Raw genomic sequence first — 18,862 nt, forward strand, 5'->3', positions numbered from 1 at the left:
AGGCTGGAGTGTCACGTTTTTGTTGGTTCATGACTGTGAGTGAATGAAAAGTCTGAAACTAATATATATCCTGTTTTATGCTATTTAATTGTGTTTTAAGTCATCTTTTAGATTATAGTTATAATTAAGGAAATTAGTATAATTATCTTGTATGGTGCTTTGGGCCTATATTATATTACTTCCATATTATTGGAATTGCTTGACTGGACCAGCCGGACTCAGTGCTCATCCCCAAAATCCCAAATATTCTTACAATTAAATTTTGGTCAGGCTGATTGGGAGGCAATTCAAGCTGAGGTTGCCCAGTATGTAAATAGTGATGTTCGTGGTGTTCCATTCTCCTTGCAGGTTGCCAGGCCATTGAGTGGCTTTGTTGAGTATACTGGCACGACTGTCATATCTCCTGACCCTAATCTAAGAGTTACATAGGTCAGGCATTTTATTATAGCTCCTACTACTTCTTAGTTCCACTTATGTGCCTTCCATTAACCTATCATCTAATCGACTTATGGAGTCTAAGTGGCTGTTCCCATCCGAATGGCTGGGATTTTAACTTATCCAGAGCGTGTTTCTGATCACAATATAGAAAAGTTGAGGCAATGTGTCCGGAATGGTCCTGATAAATACCCTGGAGCAAATATTGGTCAGATATCCCGATGGTACAGCGAGGCAAGATTGGAAACTCATCATCACCCTCATATGGAAAAAGCTTCATTTGTTAGGATAATTTTTTTTTTATTTTGCACGGTCTTTTATGGTAGTTTCAGAACTAGAGTTGCCGATGAATTGAAAGTCGGCTTATGGTTGATCGTCATTTGGATGATGGGGACGTTGTTCTTTTCAGCAGACAACCAACCTTTCATCGAATGTCAATCATGTGCCATAGGGTGATCAACATTAATTCCAGACATTTTAATTTTTTTCTAAGGCTTATTTCTATTCATTCAATCCATTTTTCTTTATTGTTTATGATGCAGGCGAGAATAATGCCTTGGAGAACTTTGGGATGCAATGAATCTGTTTGCAACCAATATAATGCTGATTTTGATGGTGATGAGAGGAATATGCATGTCCCGCAAACAGAAGAAGGTCGAACGGAAGCTCCTTTGTTGATGGGGTTAAGTTCCTATCCGTCTCACTATTCATGGATTTGTGCATGTGTATACCTTTTATGTTTCTCGATCATTTTTTTTAATTCATTTTCAGTCTTAATATTCATTTGAGATTATCTGTTGATTCAACAAGTTTTGTATAATAGGTGTCAACGTCATTGGTAGCACTTTTAAGTTATGAATCTATAAGATATGAAACTTATCAATTTTAATCTGGAATGCAATTTATAACTGGTACTTAACAACAGTGCGATTGCTTCATTGCTTGGCCAATGTCTATCTAAACAAAGATGAAAAATCACCAATATAATTTTTCGAATCTCGAAGCTAAAAGTACCTATGATTCATTGAGGCACATAAGCAGAAAGTCTTCTTGGACCAAATTTTGTACCGCAAGGAGATAGCGGTATCTGCCAACATGGGTTTATTTTATTAATTTTTTTTTTATAAATTCAAATTGTAACCTTAAAGTAATAGCAATATTTTGGCCAACAGGCTGTAGATCAAGCTCTATCAAAATTGATTGTTCGGACAATAAACTTATGAGGACTAGCATTTGTCTAAATAAGATGTCTCCGGTGATTATTTCAATATTGCTGGGAATTCTTTTCGAAACATTTTAAAACAATGTAGAAGAAGACACTGCTGTTTGTGGCTTTCTATTGGGTGCAAAAATGAGAAATTTATGCAAGGCTTCACTCGGGTGATCTTAACCTATAAAAGTCCCAATGAAGAGGAATATAATGATATAGGCGCTGCTTATAGGATTTTCCTTAAGCTTCACCTGTTGATGCTTTTGGTAAATAATGAAGAACAATGAGAGCATTATTATAAATATTAACAGCATGTTTCAAACAATTTTGAACCCAAGCTCATTTGAGAGCTCAGTTCAATTGAATCAGTAAACTTAGTTTCGTTCCCAATGATAATTTCTGCAAAGCTACTTTGCTTGCTTTTCTGCAAACCACCGTCCTCGTCCTCCATGATGTACCGCAGTGACTTAAGCCAGCAGCCCACAAGCATGAGCCTCTATATCGAGGCGACCTCCTATATTGAGGTGAATCAGAATCAGAATCAAAGGTGAGCTTTTCGTAAATTCACTCTTTAACTTTTTTTTTTTAATTTCTATGTAGCTAAAAAAAATGGTGTGATTTGGATATATGGTTGACGTAAAATCAGAATTGAAATTAAAATATATATATATATTGGCTGCTTATTGAGAAAGAAATGGATTTTGATTTGCTCAATTCAATTTTAACGGTTTAAGCTCTATAATGGCAGCAAAACAAAGCATTATTTGGTTGAACCATGCCATCTCATTGGCTGGATGTTGCCGTGGGGTTATAATGTTTAAGCCTCTAATTGTATGGAGCTTTATGCATGGAAACTTGTTGGAAAATGGCCATGGTGCATTTTGAATGGGTAATGATGGGGATTGGGAGCAGAAGTTGCTATTTCTTCAAAAATTTTTTCTATTTTAAGGAAATATTAATAACTGAAAAGAGGGTAAAATAGTCTTTTAATTATTTTTGACATTGTAAATATTTAGAATTGTTAGGGACAAAAATATCAAAAAAATGGAGTTGTGATTTTCGCACCAAAAATCTTAGCTTTTCTTGTAGTTGTCTAAGTTTATAAATTGTCACCAGGATAGTATTATCTTTTTAGGAGGTGTTTGGTTGAGAGGAGAGAATGTAGGAGAGGAAAGTAATTTAAATTCTCTTTTTATTTTCATTGTTTGGTTTGACAAAATGTATAAGAATTTAATTTCCATTAGAATTTAATATCCATCATAATGTAGAATTTGAATTCCATACTAAGTAGTGAAGAATTTAAATTCCTATTATATTAGAAACTAAAGTTTCCAAAATTATTTTTCAACATTTTAACTTATTTAATAGCATTAATAATTATTATTTATAATTTTATTTTATTATTTATATTATAAATGGACCTCCACCAAAAGGTCACCGGACCACCGCCGAACTTTGCCGGAAGGTTGCCGGACCACCGCCGGACCTCGCTGGACCTCGTTGGACCACGGCCAGAAGGCCGCCGGACCTCGCCGAAAGATCGCCGGACCTCCGCCACTAGCCACTGGACCGCTATTTTATTTATATATATATATATTATTACTAATATAAATAGTTTAATATTTACGGTAAATGATAAATTTGTCTAAAGAAAAAAATTATAATTCATTTACTTATCAAATTTTATATCAAACTAAACAACAAAATCTAATTTCACTACTCTTTTCTATTCCTTTCTTCTCCCTTCCTCTCCATTCCACTCTTTTCCTCTCCTCCCTTTTCTTCAAACCAAATATGACCTTAAAGTCAGTTATTGGTCAATGAAAAATTTAACTGATGGTAGAGGTTTTTTTTTTACAAATAAAATGATTTCTTGCAATGGCCTCAAACTTCATGAGAGGGTTTTTTTTTTTAAATTACCCTTTTGTAATATTTTACATGACTAAATGAGGGAAAGGATTCATTATTGTAATACCTGTTGAAAAAATAGCATATCTATATGCTATTTTGGGGGCACATTTTGAGTGGGTCCCACTTAGAGAAAGTGAGAAATCTTGTGAGGTTTGGATTCTATTCCGTTAATGCTTCAAAAGTGTAATTTTATTTTCTCAAAATGGTGCTTGAGTGAATGAGAAATTATCTCTCAAAGTTCACCCTTGAAGTTGGAAATTTGAAAGAAAATGAGGTTTATCCCACATGGGAAAAAGAAGCCAAGAGAGTAGTGTTTAAATATAAACACTTAACCATGACCGATTTGGTTGAACTCGTGTGCGCCCGCGCATCCTGCGTACGCGAATGTCAGCCCAAAAACACCCAAGCTTGCATGGCACATTTTTTATTTCCTTTTAATTTTTTTTGTAACAGTTTCACACCTTTTGAATTCAAAAATTTTGTAACAGTTTCGCAATTATTTGGGCTGTTATGCAATTCAATTTTTTGAATTGAATTGTTTAAATTCAAAGGCTGTTACAGCAATTAAATTGCACATATTGAATTTCAAAATTCAATTTTTGTGCTTTTGTTACCAACCCACATGAGTATAAAAAGGCATCATTCTCTTTTGTTTTAAAAAATACACTGACACCAGCACACAGAGCACTTGCAATTTTCCTTTCTTCCTTATTTTGTCTTATTTCTGATCGAGTTTGCCGCTGCTGTGGTTCACCGGAATTATCTGTCTGTGCTTGACGGAAAATTCATCCCCGTTGTATCCTGGGAAGCAGTTACCAGCAGACCTAAAGTATTTCAGTAGGTGGTAAATTTGTTTTAAGGAAACTGGGCTGTAGGCCTCGGGTTTTAGTGTCTGTTTTGATTTTTCTTTTCCCTTCTGGTTTTCCAGTTCTTCATTTGTTATTCCTTACTGTATTAATTTGTTATCTCACTGTGTTTATTTTTTTTACAATCTTAAAACAGAATTTAAACTATCATTGAGATGGCAACTGAAACCATTGATGAAGTTCCGTATGTCCCTGTTTCAACTTCTGTTGCTGAACCATTTGTTGTGAAGGAACCAGCCTCTGTGGCAATTCTTGTGAATCATGCGGACAGGCCAGAAAAATTCAATGGCCAGAATTTCAAACTTGGCAGCAAAAGATGTTCTTTTACTTGACCACGTCGAGGTTCTTGACCGAGGATGCTCCTAAACCCAAAGAGGGTGAAACAGATATTCAAGTTGCAAGTGCAATTGATGCATGGCACCATTCTGATTTTTTATGTAAAAATTATGTAATGAATGGCCTTAGTGATTCCTTGTATAACGTATACATATAAAAGAAAATAGCCAAGGAGTTATGAGAATCCTTAAACCGAAAATATAAAACTGAGGATGTGGGTACCAAAAAGTTTGTTGTTGGTCGCTTCCTAGATTATAAAATGGTGGATTCTAAAACTGAAATAAGTCAAGTACAAGAGCTTCAAATCATATTATCTGAAATCCTTGCAGAAGAGATGATGCTAAATGAAACTTTTCAAGTGGCTGCAATTATGGAAAAATTGCCCCCTGCTTGGAAAGATTTCAAGAGCTATTTAAAGCATAAACGCAAGGAAATGAATATTGAGGGGGTGGTTGTTAAGCTCCGAATTGAGGAAGATAACAGAAATGCAGAAAGAAGAGGGGCTATTTCTATGGAAAATGCAAATGTTGTTAAACATGGACCTAAAAATAAAAATAAAAAATTAGGTCTGAAAGGAGGAATTTCCAAGAAGCAAACAAAGTTTCAAGGAAAATGTTTTAATTGTAATAAGATAGGTCACAAGGCTTCGGATTGCAGGTTGCCTAAAACGAAGCGAGAGGCGAATGTAGTGGAAAACACCACTCAACATGTTTCAGACATAAACACCTCTGCAGTGGTTTCAGAAGTGAATCTGGTTGACTCTAACCCGAGAGAATGGTGGATTGATACGGGAGCAACCAGACATGTTTGCTCGGACAAAGGGTTGTTCATTTCATTTGAAACAGTTAGCAATGGAGAGAAGCTATTCATGGGAAATTCTGCTACGTCTGAGATTGAGGGTCAAACGGAAGGTGATTTTGAAGATGACTTCTGGGAAAGAGTTGACTCTGAATGATATGTTTTATGTGCCAGAAATTCGGAAGAACTTGGTTTCTGGATCGTTGCTAAACAAACATGGTTTCCGAATGGTGTTCGAGTCAAATAGGGTAGTTTTGTCAAAATGTGGGATGTATGTGGGAAAGGGTTATGTTAATGATGGGCTATTTAAGCTCAATGTAATGACTCTGAAATCAACAATTAATAATAAAGCTAGTTCTTCTGCTTATTTGCTTGAGTCTTCTAATATTTGGCATGGTATATTAGGATATGTTAATTTTAATTCTTTGTGTAAATTAATTAACATGAAGCATATTCCCAATTTCCAAATTGATTTGAAACATAAGTGTGAAACTTGTGTTGAGGCAAAACTAACTAGATCATTTTCCAAATAATTAAAAGAAACACCGAACCACTTGATTTAATACATAGTGATATTTGTGATTTTAAATCCATTCAAACAAGAGGTGGTAATAAATATTTTATTACTTTTATTGACGATTGCACAAAATATTGCTATGTATATTTGTTGAAAAGTAAAGATGAAGATTTAGAAAAGTTTATTCTCTACAAAAATGAAGTTGAGAATCAACTTAATAAAAAAATCAAAGAATTAAAGAGTGACCGTAGTGGTGAGTATGTTGTTCCGTTTGAGTCACTATGTGAATAAAGTGGAATCATACATCAAGTCACGGCTCCATATTCACCTCAATCTAATGGGATTGCAGAACGAAAGAATTGAACATTAAAGGAAATGATGAATGCAATGTTGATAAGTTCTGGGTTACCCCAGAATATGTGGGGAGAAGTTGTTTTGTCAGCTAATTATTTATTAAATAAGATACCCCGAAAGCAAGAAGATAAAACCTCGTATGAGCTGTGGAAAGGTAGAGCACCTTCTTATAAATTCTTATGAGTGTGGGGGTGTCTTGCTAAAGTAGTGGTTGGTTCAAATAAAAAAGTGAAAATAGGACCAAAAATTGTTGACTGCATTTTCATTGGTTATGCACAAAACAGTAGTGCTTATTGATAACTATAGGAAATGAGAGTTATTACATCAATTCTAGACTTAAATCAAGATCACTTAGAGAACAAATAAGGTGTTTTTATTACATTTTGGTTATATTTTACATAAACATTCATTTTAGTTGAGTTTTAATAAGTTTTATTTGAATCAAAGTAATTTGTGCTAAAAACAGGTGCATAATTGTAGGTTTTCAGAAAGTCTTAATACATGAGGGGATGGTGAGACTTTAGATGAGCAAGAGGAGGAAAGAAGATGGCCGCAAAAGAAGTAAAACACAATCGGGACTAGTGCAGTGTTGTAGCGGATGTTAGAGCAACCAGTGCTGTAGCAATCTGGGACCAATGCGGGAGAAAACTTAGGCACAGGTCAGCTACAGAATCGTGATTTGCATGTTTCCTAATTTAACGTATGCACGCCTATGGACTTTTGCTTTACCCTAATTTGCAATATAAAAGGGAAGCGTGCACTGCATAAAAAGGCGGTAAGGGAATTATCATTAGAATAATTAGAGAGGAATGAGAAGAAGATCAGAATTGAAGATTGCTATTTCAGCAACATTGAGGAATCTGGTAGACTTATTTGGATTTGTCTTTCACCATGCTCAACTTATATTTATATTCTTCCTTTAATTGTTCTGATGTATCCCGTGAACAATATATTTATGTTTGCTTTTCTTATTCAGAATATGAACTAGATTTACTTGTAGTTGAGTGACAAATAATCCAATGGGTTCTTGACTTTTCTTATGTATTATTATGTCATTACTGTAGCATTTTACTCTAGTAGCTATTATTAATATAACTGTTATTTCAGTTGACCACCCATTTAATAGTTCAAGTTAAGATAGAGCCGCAAAAGGGCATGTCTTAATCGATATTATTAGAGTATTACTTGGTCTTAATTTAAGTTTCCTGAATTAAGTTATCTTGAATCCCATAAAGGCTATACTTGAAGTTAAGATTTGTGACACACTAGATATAGGTGCTCACCTTGTAGGGTGGAGAGACTAAAGATCATAATGTCATACCATAAGTAGATTAGCAACTGGTAATTGTTAATAGATTTAAGGGTATGAGACTTCCAATATGCGATAGCTGAGGATGCAGATTAATTCTGCCCAGTGCTGCAGCACTTTCCGTAACAACTGGTGTTAACATAATGAAAAGCAGTCAGCCCATAAGGAGAGTTTGATCATTCAACTACCATAATCTCAATTGAATCTTAGACACATTTATTCTAGTTTATTTCATTACGGTATTGTTTTACTTTATTCTCTCACAATCATTAATTACGATAGAACTTAATTTACCATTATTAACTTCGGCCTTAAGTTGATTTTGCACTATTGTGATTGCTATAGCATTTCGAGTAACATCAATCCCTATGGAGACGATCTTGAATATTTATCACTTTATTACTTGTTGTGTATACTTGCACATTGGCATTGGTAGCAATTGATTATAAAAATAACCAACAAGTTTTTAGCATCGTTGCCGGGGATTGATTGTTTATTTTTTAAGTGTGAAGTAAATCTTGATAGCCCCAAATTTGATTTAATTTATTCTATTTATTGGCAGATCAGTACGTCCATGCGCAAAGACATATCTGTGGTATTCTAATTTGATCCTGAGATTAAAAGGACTGTCAGGAGACTACGAAGAGAATAGAGGAATTCAAAAACTGTTTCAGGCATGAATAACTTGCAGGATGTGGGAAATTTGAACCCTCAGGGGCCCTTACAACCAGTCAACATTCAAGAAGAGCAGAACGAACATGTTAACGAGAGACAACCAGGCAATAACAACATTATTTACATGGCTGATGACAGAGACAGGGCTGTTAGAGATTATGCCGTGTTAACTCCTCAAGTTGTACACCCTGGGATAATCAAACCTGAAGTAGAAGCAGCAAACTTTGAATTGAAACCAGTGATGTTTCAAATGTTGCAAACAGTTGGTCAATTCAATGGATTGCCAAATGAAGATCCTCATCTCCATCTTAAGTTGTTCTTGGAAGTGAGTGATGCTTTTAAGATTGCTGAAGCAACACAAGATGCCTTAAAGCTGAGGCTTTTTCCTTATTCCTTAAGAGATCGAGTAAGAGCATAGTTAAATTCGTTACCATCTGATTCCATCACTACATGGAATGAGTTGGCTGATAAATTCTTAATGAAATATTTCCCACTAATAAAAAATGCAAAGTTGCGGAATGAGATTACTTCATTCCATCAACTTGAAGATGAGAGTTTGTATGAGGCTTGAGAAAGATTCAAAGAACTGCTCAGAAGGTGTCCTCATCATGGCATTCCTTGTTGCATTCAATTGGAAACTTTCTACAATGGGTTGAATCTGAGTACAAGGTTAATGGTGGATGCTTCAGCAAATGGAGCCTTGTTATCCAAATCTTACACTGAAGCTTATGAAATTTTAAAGAGAATTGCCAATAATAATTATCAGTGGCCATCAACCAGGCAACCAGCAGCAAGAGGATCAACAGGGGTACATAACATAGATGCAATTACAGCCTTATCAGCACAAGTAACCTCATTGACTAACATGGTAAAGGCCATGACATCTGCTCCAGCAATAGTAAAGCAAGTTGCTGAACTTTCTTGTGTGTATTATGGTGAAGAACGTGACTTTGATAATTGTCCTAGAAATCCAGCTTTAGTAAACTATGTGGGTAATTTCAATCGACAACCTTAGAACAACCCATATTCAAATACTTACAACCCTGGTTGGAAACAACACCCAAATTTTTCTTGGAGCAGTCAGAATCATAATGCTCCAACATTAAATGGACAAAATAGGAACACTCAACCATCTGGTTTTCATCAGCAGAGTCAGGGGCAAAAATATATCAGTCAGGATCCAATCACTTCACTGGAAGCACTGATTAAGGAATACATTGCAAAGAATGAAGCAATTGTGCAGAGTCAAGCTGTATCCTTGAGAAACCTAGAAAATCAAATGGGACAACTTGCCACAGCAATGAGTAGCAGAACTCAAGGAAGCTTACCTAGCAACACAGAAGACCCTAGGAGAGAGAGCAAAGAACACTGCAAAGTAATTAATTTGAGATCTGGAAAGAATGTTGATATCCCAATTGATGTGACAAAAAATGGGATGGAATTCAATTCAGCACAAAACCCACCTCAAAATGGAAGCATGTTACAACATCCCACCCATCCCGACACTAGTTACATGGGCCAAGCTACAACAACTTCAGAGGGAATTCAACCAGAACATGCTAAAAAAGAAGTTACAACACCAGTAGCCACGACCTACACCAAAACAAACAAACAGAGTTTGGTACCTCCTAAAGCTACCCAGCAGTTTAGACATCCACCACATTTCCCACAGAGGTTCCAGAAGCAAAAACAAGACAAGCAGTTCAGCAAATTTCTGGAAGTGCTGAAGTAGTTACACATAAATATACCTTTTGTGGAAGTTTTGGAGCAAATGTCAAATTATGTGAAATTTCTAAAAGACATTTTGGCACGAAAGAGAAGGCTAGGAGAATTTAAAACTGTTGCTTTAACACAGGAGAGTAGCCATATGCTCCAAAGTAAGATTCTTACAAAAGTGAATGATCCAGGAAGTTTTACAATACCATGCTCTATAGGAACTAGGTATGCTGGCAAAACACTTTGTGACTTGGGAGCTAGTATTAATTTGATGCCATTGTCTGTATTTAAGCAGCTGGGAGTAGGGGAATGTAGACCAACAACAGTCACTCTGCAATTAGCTGACAGATCTCATGCATATCCTGAAGGAAAAATTGAGGATGTACTGGTGAAGGTGGACAAATTCATTTTCCCAATAGACTTTATTGTACTAGACTTCGAAGCTGATAAAGAGGTACCCATTATACTTGGAAGACCTTTTCTAGTAACTGGAAAGACTTTGATTGATGTGCAGAAAGGAGAGCTCACTATGAGAATGAATGATCAGCAAGTCACATTTAATGTACTAGAGGCTATGAGGAGCCCTGATGAAGTAGAAGATTGCAATTTCCTAAGTGTCGTGGATTTTATTATAGCAGACAGAATGGACAGATGTTGCAGTAATGAAATCAACAAAGTCACCACCTTTGAGGATGTAGAAGAGGAAGATGTTGCAGCAAATCAGATAGATTGGATGGAAGAAAAGCAATTTGATAGGCACAACAGGTTTATTGAGCATCTGAATCTTTTAGACAGGGAAAAAACAACTTTACCATCTATTGAATCACCTCCTAGTCTTGAATTAAAATTGTTAACATTCACATTTAAAATATATTTATCTTGGTCAAAACAACACACTCCCTGTAATTATTTCTTCTATTTTGGATACAGGTCAAGAACATAGTTTAGTATATTTGCTTGGAAAATACAGAAGAGCAATTGGATGGACCATGGCAGACATCAAGGGGATAAGTCCATCAATATGCGTGCATAAAATCCTGTTAGAAGATTGCTACAGTAATTCGGTGGAGCACTAGAAAAGGTTGAACCCTATTATGAAAGAAGTGGTGAAGAATGAAATCATCAAGTGGTTAGATGCTGGAATCATATACCCAAATATTAGACAGTTCGTGGGTGAGCCCAGTTCAATGTGTTCCAAAGAAGGGAGGGATAACAGTAATAGCTAATGAGAGGAATGAACTTATTCCTACAAGAACAGTGACTGGATGGAGAGTATGTATGGATTATAGGAAGCTTATCAAAGCCACAAGGAAAGACCACTTCCCACTTCCATTCATAGATCAGATATTAGACAGACTTCCTGGAAAACAGTACTATTGTTTCTTAGATAGGTATTCAGGCCACAATTAAATTGCTATAGCTCCAGAGGATCAGGAGAATACTATATTTACTTATCCTTATGGAACATATTCCTTCAGAAGAATATCCTTTGGGTTGTGCAATGCTCCAGCAACTTTTCAAAGATGCATGATGTCTATTTTTTCTGATATGGTAGAGCAGACTTTAGAAGTTTTCATAGATGACTTCTCAGTTTTTGGAGAGACATACAATGATTGTTTACACAACTTGGAAGAAATTCTTAAAAGATGTGAAATGACTAACTTAGTACTCAATTGGGGAAAATGTCATTTCATGGTATAAGAAGGAATAGTGTTGGGTCATAAGGTATCCAAGAATGGCATTGAAGTAGACAAAGCCAAGATAGATGTAATTGATAAACTGCCACCTCCAACTTCAATAAAGGGTATTAGGAGTTTTTTGGGTAATGCTGGATTTTACAAAAGATTCATTAAGGATTTTTCCAAGGTAGCTAAACCATTATGCTAATTGCTAGAACATGATGAGCCCTTTCACTTTGACAAAGATTGCCTTCAAGCATTTGGAGAATTAAAGAAAGCTCTGATCACTGCTCCAGTAGTTATATCTCTAGACTGGACTTTACCATTTGAACTGATGTGTGATGCTAGTGATCATTATGTGGGAGCAGTATTAGGGTAAAGAAAGGATAAGGTTTTTCACTCTATATACTATGCAAGCAAAACTTACTCAAACTCATATCAATTACACCACTACAAAGAAAGAGTTGCTAGCAGTAGTATTTGCTTTTGATAAATTCAGAGCTTATTTGGTGGGTACTAAAGTGACTGTATACACAGACCATGCAGCCATCAAATACTTAATTTCAAAGAAGGATGCCAAACCAAGATTAATCAGATAAATCTTATTGCTTCAAGAATTTGATCTGAAAATTAAAGACAGAAAGGGGACTGAGAATCAAGTAGCAGACCACCTGTCACGGGTAGAAGCAGACACTAGTACATTGATAAGGAGGGACATCACTGAAACTTTTCCTGATGAACAGTTGTTGGCAGTACAGCAAGCACAAATGCTGCAGCAGTCAGGATCTCCATGTTATGCAGATTTTGCGAATTACTTAGTAAGTGGGATGCTACCACCTAAGTTGAAGTTTCAGGAGAAGAAGAAATTTCTTCATGATGTTAGAAGCTATCAATGGGATGATCCACATTTATATAAGTTATGCTCAGATCAAGTAATACGAAGATGTGCTTTAGAAGGAGAAATCCCCCATATATTAGAGTCATGCCATGCTGCAACATATGGAGGACATTTTGGTGGTCACAGAACATCTGCTAAAGTTTTGCAATCAGGTTATTACTGGCCTACTATTTTTAAAGATGCTTATGAATTTGTTAAATATTGTGACATGTGTCAAAGGACAGGGAACATAACTAAAAGACATGAAATGCAATTGACTAACATTCTGGAAGTGGAAGTTTTTGATGTCTGGGGAATAGATTTAATGGGACATTTCCCACCATCCTTTGGGAACCTATATATCCTTGTTGTTGTGGATTATGTCTCCAAGTGGGTAGAAGCTGCAGCATTACCTACCAATGATGCTAAAACAGTGGTGACTTTTCTTCAAAAAAATATTTTCTCCAGGTTTGGCACTCCTAGAGCAATTATAAGTGATGAGGGTACTCATTTTTATAAAAAAAGTCTGTCTGCAGCTATGGTGAAATATGAAGTCAGACACAAGGTAGCAACATCATATCACCCACAATCCAATGGTTAGGCTGAAGTGTCCAACAGAGAAATTAAAAAGATCTTAGAAAAAGTGGTGAACCCAACGAGGAAGGATTGGTTTTTGCAGTTACACGACTCTCTATAGGCCTACAGAACAGCATACAAAACTCCACTCGGCATGTCTCCTTACCGAATTGTTTATGGAAAGGCTTGTCATTTGCCACTAGAGCTAGAGCATAAAGCACACTGGGCACTGAAGAAATTAAATTGGGATATTCATGCTACAGCAAAGCAAAGGAAGCTTCAGCTTTGTAAGCTTGATGAATTACTGCTATTTTCATATGAAAATGCAAGAATCTATAAAGAGAGGACAAAACACTAGCACGACAAGCATTTCAACACAGGTAATTCAGCCCTGGTCAATTAGTATTGCTCCACAATACATGACTAAGATTATTTCCGGGAAAGCTAAAATCATGATGGTCTTGCCCTTTTAAGCTGTTAAAACTTTATCCTCATGGAGCTGTTGATCTTCTAGATGAACAAACAGGTCAAGAATGCAAAGTTAATGGACACAGGGTTAAGCATTACATATATCCAGTGGTAGATTGTTCAAAGGAGGTGTTACTCCTTAAAGAACCCAGCTATTGAGCAATGAAAGAAGGTTAGACTGAAGGACCTTAAATTAAACGCTCCATGGGAGGCAACCGATTGTGGAGACAGCCACCTCAAACCAAGTTTGATCTCCTTTGGTTTTGTTGATGGCCCTCCCTCTTTTCTATTTTATTTAATTTTGTTCTTCCATTCTAACTATTTAGTTTTATTCTTTCACATTATTGCATTCTTTACTTTTGCTATCATTTGATCTCTTTATTTTTAATTAATTTTAGTTTGTGGGAAGTATGTGTGGCAATTGAATTCCATATTGACAAGTGAGGTTGTATGGTAGTAAAGTGCAGAGGCGAGCCACGTTTCAGAAGGTATTGGCGTGGAGTATATAATCGTTGCTGGAGTAAGCAAATGGGTGCTGCAGCAACCAATTTTACCGTTACAGTAAATTAAAAATTGGAGCTTCTCACTTACCGTTGGAGATAAATCATGACAGACGGATGCATTGCTTTGGATAGTAATTGTGAAAAAATCTACGAAATTAATGTGTTAATTTCACTGGCCTATATTTTAGGGACATGCGCATTAAATTCAAAATATTTCTTCCTTCAATTATCTTTAGTTACCGTATTTATCTTCAATTAAAATCCACTATAAAATGGAGTCACTATGCGTAGTGCTCTACGGCACTATTCCCCATCTCCTTCGTAAGGTCAACTCTCATAATTCTTAACCTATTCTTCTCATTTTACTCTCAGGGACATTAGCCTCAATTTGTTACTGCTACAGCAATGCTAAGGTATAAGAAAACAACCAGCCACCTCAAAGATCTGTCACGCTTCCAGAGTTACCACGCCGAAGAAAAATATGAAGAATTCATAGAGTCGCGTAAGATTCTGGAAGAAAAAGGGTCTCAATGTCCAGAACGACTCACCGGAATTGTGCAAACAATACACAATGCTGCAGCAAAGCGTGGATGGTTAGACTTTTGCAACCATCCTCGAGATCCTGTGCTACCAGTAGTCAAGGAATTTTACGCTAATTTGGTAAGCCCTGATCAGCACAATATTTGGGTAAGAAACACATTGGTTCCATTAGACACCCGCGTTATAAATGCTTTCTATAATATACTTGCTGAAATTAATTGTGAGTATGTCAAATTGCTTGATAAATTGACCCCAAAAAAATGGAACACCATCTTCACAACTCTTACAATCGGAGGGGCATCATGGGCTAATGAGGAAGGACATGTGGTTAATAGGATAGATTTGAAACCTATTGCTAAGGTGTGGGTGAAATTTCTGAAATCTAGGCTTATGCCAACCACTCACACTACTACGGTTTCACAAGAAAGGTTGGTCTTGTTATATGTCATTGTTTAATGGCTTCCTATAGATGTGGGTAGCATCATCGAAAAAGAAATCAGGGATTGTACAGCTAAGAATCACAAAATTACTGCCTTGCTATTTCCTTCACTCATCACCAGCATCTGTGTAGTATCTGGTGTTCATCTTGACGCGAGAGATGACCATATCAAGAATGATGGTGCCTTCACGGAACGTACCATTGAGAGAGTTGCTGGTGAGAGTGTTGGAACAACAATTGAACCAGCTACTATAACAGGAGCTCGACGAGCTATTGGTTTAGAACAGACAATCCAGACGCTTAGCACCAGTATAACTTAATGTGCTTCAGCTCAGCAGAGGGAAAACAATTGGTTTTGGAGCTATTTATAGTACCCGGAAAACCAACTACACCAATTTGCTCTGTACATGAAACGCACTCATCGAAACTTCCCTGATTCATTGCTCCAGGAGTACAATTTTAACACTAACACCACAGGTGCTCCAGCAGAAGCCAGTGAAGAAGCCACTGCCACAGATGGACCAGAAGAAGAAGCTGCAGCCCAACCACAAGCAGAGGTAGAATCAGAAAATGTTGAACCATCTGATCAACCTAAGAAAGAAGGTGACAAGTCTGCGACTGATAGCTCACCCACAGAGGCAGAGGACAACTTTGAGAAAGAACGTGAGGAACCTCCATCCCAACTCATTTCAAAACCAAGAAAAAGCACATTATTCAAGAAGAGGAAGAAGAAGACCCTGAAGAGAAACCTTCTATTCCAATCCTTGCGGGCAAGGTCAAGGGCAAGGGCAAGGGCAAGGGAAAAATAGCAACACCTCCAGCCTCTAAAGATGAAATGGAGCAAGTTGATGTAGAGCTGGTTGCTGCAGCAAACAGAGTTACGCCTACATCTGCAGAAGCCAAGCAGCTACTTGATATCATTGCTGCCATCACAGCTGAGGACCAGGCAGCTGATGCATTAACTCCAATTCCTCCACAGCAAACTCCTAGCCAACCTGGTCGTACTAGTCCGCGACAATCCAGCAAAAGAAAAGGCAGTACGTCTAAAGGCACTATTACAGCAGCCTCGCCACAACTAAAAGGGACCAAATCGGTGTCAACCACGCAACCTACCCCAGCCTCAACTCCTCTCGCCAGCTCAGTGATGAAAAAGACAAAGACATTGCCAGCTACTTCACCACAAGTTTCACCAAATGATAAGCTGCGCAGGGCATCTAAGAAGCGCTGATATCATCCCGTCATGTGCAGCAGTCCCAACCACAGAGAAATATTCCTTCCTTGCCAGTTAATTTCTTTCATTTAAAAAAAAGAAAAATTTTTTTCTTTTAGTATGTTTTTCAATTTGTGTGATATTTTCTAATGTCTTCCATGTCCTTATCAACTTGTGTGCCTTTGTTATGTATGCTTGTGAGGACACAACATCTCTCAAGTTTGGGGGGGTTGTGTTTCCGAATGCATGTGTTTATGTTTGTGTTGTGTGTTGTGTGTTGCTCTGTTATCTAATATTTGTGTATGGATTTGAAAACTTAATGAAGATAAATTGAGTGTTATTCAGTATTTATGAGAATGCCAAGTAAAGATAGTTATAGATGGAAGAGAAATTCTTTCCCGACACTTAGACTTTGGTTGAATTGTATGAGACTGCTAGAGCGGAGCCAAAAGAATAGAAAAGATCTTAAGTTTGGAGGGAGAAGCAAGTTTGATCGACTGTGATATCTATGAAATAAACTCTGTTCCAATGGCTCAAGTTGCTAAGTAACTAAATCTGAGTATGTACCCCATATGCAGAATTGTGTTCAAAGGTAGCAAGAGTTATGAGCAATGTTGTAGCATATATATATATATATATATAAAAAGTCATCTGTCTAAGGCATTGAGTAGCCAGGTCTGTTCATGAGCCCCATGTTCAGCCTTGAGTAAAAGATACCTCTAGATAAGATTATATTATAGATATTGCTGCAGCAACTATGGTTTGAGTAATTGGGTGTCATCATTACAATTGATTGACATTCACATGAAAGATAAATGTTACAGTAAGGAGGTTGAATACTCTCTAGTTTATCAATCTTAAAATCATCACAGTTTAAGTATGTAAAATTTATGCTACCCAATTTATGAATGAAGTATTATCACTGCTGAAATTCATGCAGTCTTTTGGTGATGTTATAGCATCTCTAGAATTCAATCAAATGAGCACACACACACTATGAACAGAAAGAAGCTTAAGTCTAGAACTGATTTACTATGGTCATTTTGCATGATTGGGATTGTGATCTGAAGGTGGAAGAATCCTTGCAAATTTGATAAAAGAGCTAAAGTTGTGTGCATGATTGTTTGCGTGAAGTGTTAGTATGTTGTCGTTACTTGAAGACAAGTAATGGTTTAAGTTTGGGGGTGTGATAACTCTAGGAAATGAGAGTTATTACATCAATTTTAGACTTAAATCAAGATCACTTAGAGAAAAAATAAGGTGTTTTTATTACATTTTGGTTATATTTTGCATAAACATTCATTTTAGTTGAGTCTTAATAAGTTTTGTTTGAATCAAAGTAATTTGTACTAAAAACAGGTGCATAATTGTAGGTTTTCAGAAAGTCTTAATGCATGAGGGGATGGTGAGACTTTAGATGAGTAAGAGAAGGAAAGAAGATGACCGCAAAAGAAGTAAAGTACAATCGGGACTAGTGCAATGTTGTAGCAGATGATAGAGCAACCAGTGTTGTAGCAATCTGGGACCAATGCGGGAGAAAACTTAGGCACGGGTCAGCTACAGAATCGCGATTTTCATGTTTCCTAATTTAATGCATGCACGCCCATGGACTTTTGTTTAACCCTAATTTGCAATATAAAATGGAAGCGTGCACGACATAGAAAGTCGTCAAGGGAATTATCATTAGAATAATTAGAGAGGAAGGAGAAGAAGATCAGAATTGAAGATTGCTGTTTCGGCAACATTGAGGAATCTGGCAGACTTATTTGGATTTGTCTTTCACCGTGCTCAACTTATATTTATATTCTTCCTTTGATTGTTCTGATATATCCCGTGAACAACATATTTATGTTTGCTTTTCTTATTCAGAATATGAACTAGATTTACTTGTAGTTGAGTGACAAATAATCCAATGGGTTCTTGACTGTTCTTATGTGTTGTTATGTCATTGCTGTAGCATTTTACTCTAGTAGCTATTATTAATATAACTGTTATTTCGGTTGACCACCCATTTAATAGTTCAAGTTAAGATAGAGCCGCAAAATGACATGTCTTAGCGGATATTATTAGAGTATTACTTGGTCTTAATTTAAGTTTCCTGAATTAAGTTATCTTGAATCTCATAAGGGCTATACTTGAAGTTAAGATTTGTGACACACTAGACATAGGTGCTCACCTTGTAGGGTGGAGAGACTAAAGATTATAATGTCATAGCATAAGTAGATTAGCAACTGGTCATTGTTAATAGATTTAAGGGTATGAGACTTCCAACATGCGATAGCTGAGGATGCAGATTAATTCTGCCCAGTGCTGTAGCACTTACCATAACAACTGGTGTTAACATGATGAAAAGCAGTCAGCCCATAAGGAGAGTTTGATCAGTCAACTACCATAATCTGTATTGAATCTTAGACACATTTATTCTAGTTTATTTCATTATGAT

At 36.6% G+C, this 18,862-nt stretch overlaps 1 non-coding gene across 1 annotated transcript; it reads right to left on the reverse strand.

Annotated features, from left to right (window-relative positions):
• Window positions 1-8,919: 8,919 nt before the first annotated feature.
• On the reverse strand, window positions 8,920-9,026 carry LOC112495769 (small nucleolar RNA R71). Its single transcript, XR_003062101.1, has one exon. It is a non-coding gene; the product is annotated as a small nucleolar RNA R71 (small nucleolar RNA).
• Window positions 9,027-18,862: the final 9,836 nt, after the last annotated feature.

Source organism: Citrus sinensis, chromosome 1 (genome assembly GCF_022201045.2).
Source record: "Citrus sinensis cultivar Valencia sweet orange chromosome 1, DVS_A1.0, whole genome shotgun sequence".
NCBI classification, from domain to species: Eukaryota; Viridiplantae; Streptophyta; class Magnoliopsida; order Sapindales; family Rutaceae; genus Citrus; species Citrus sinensis.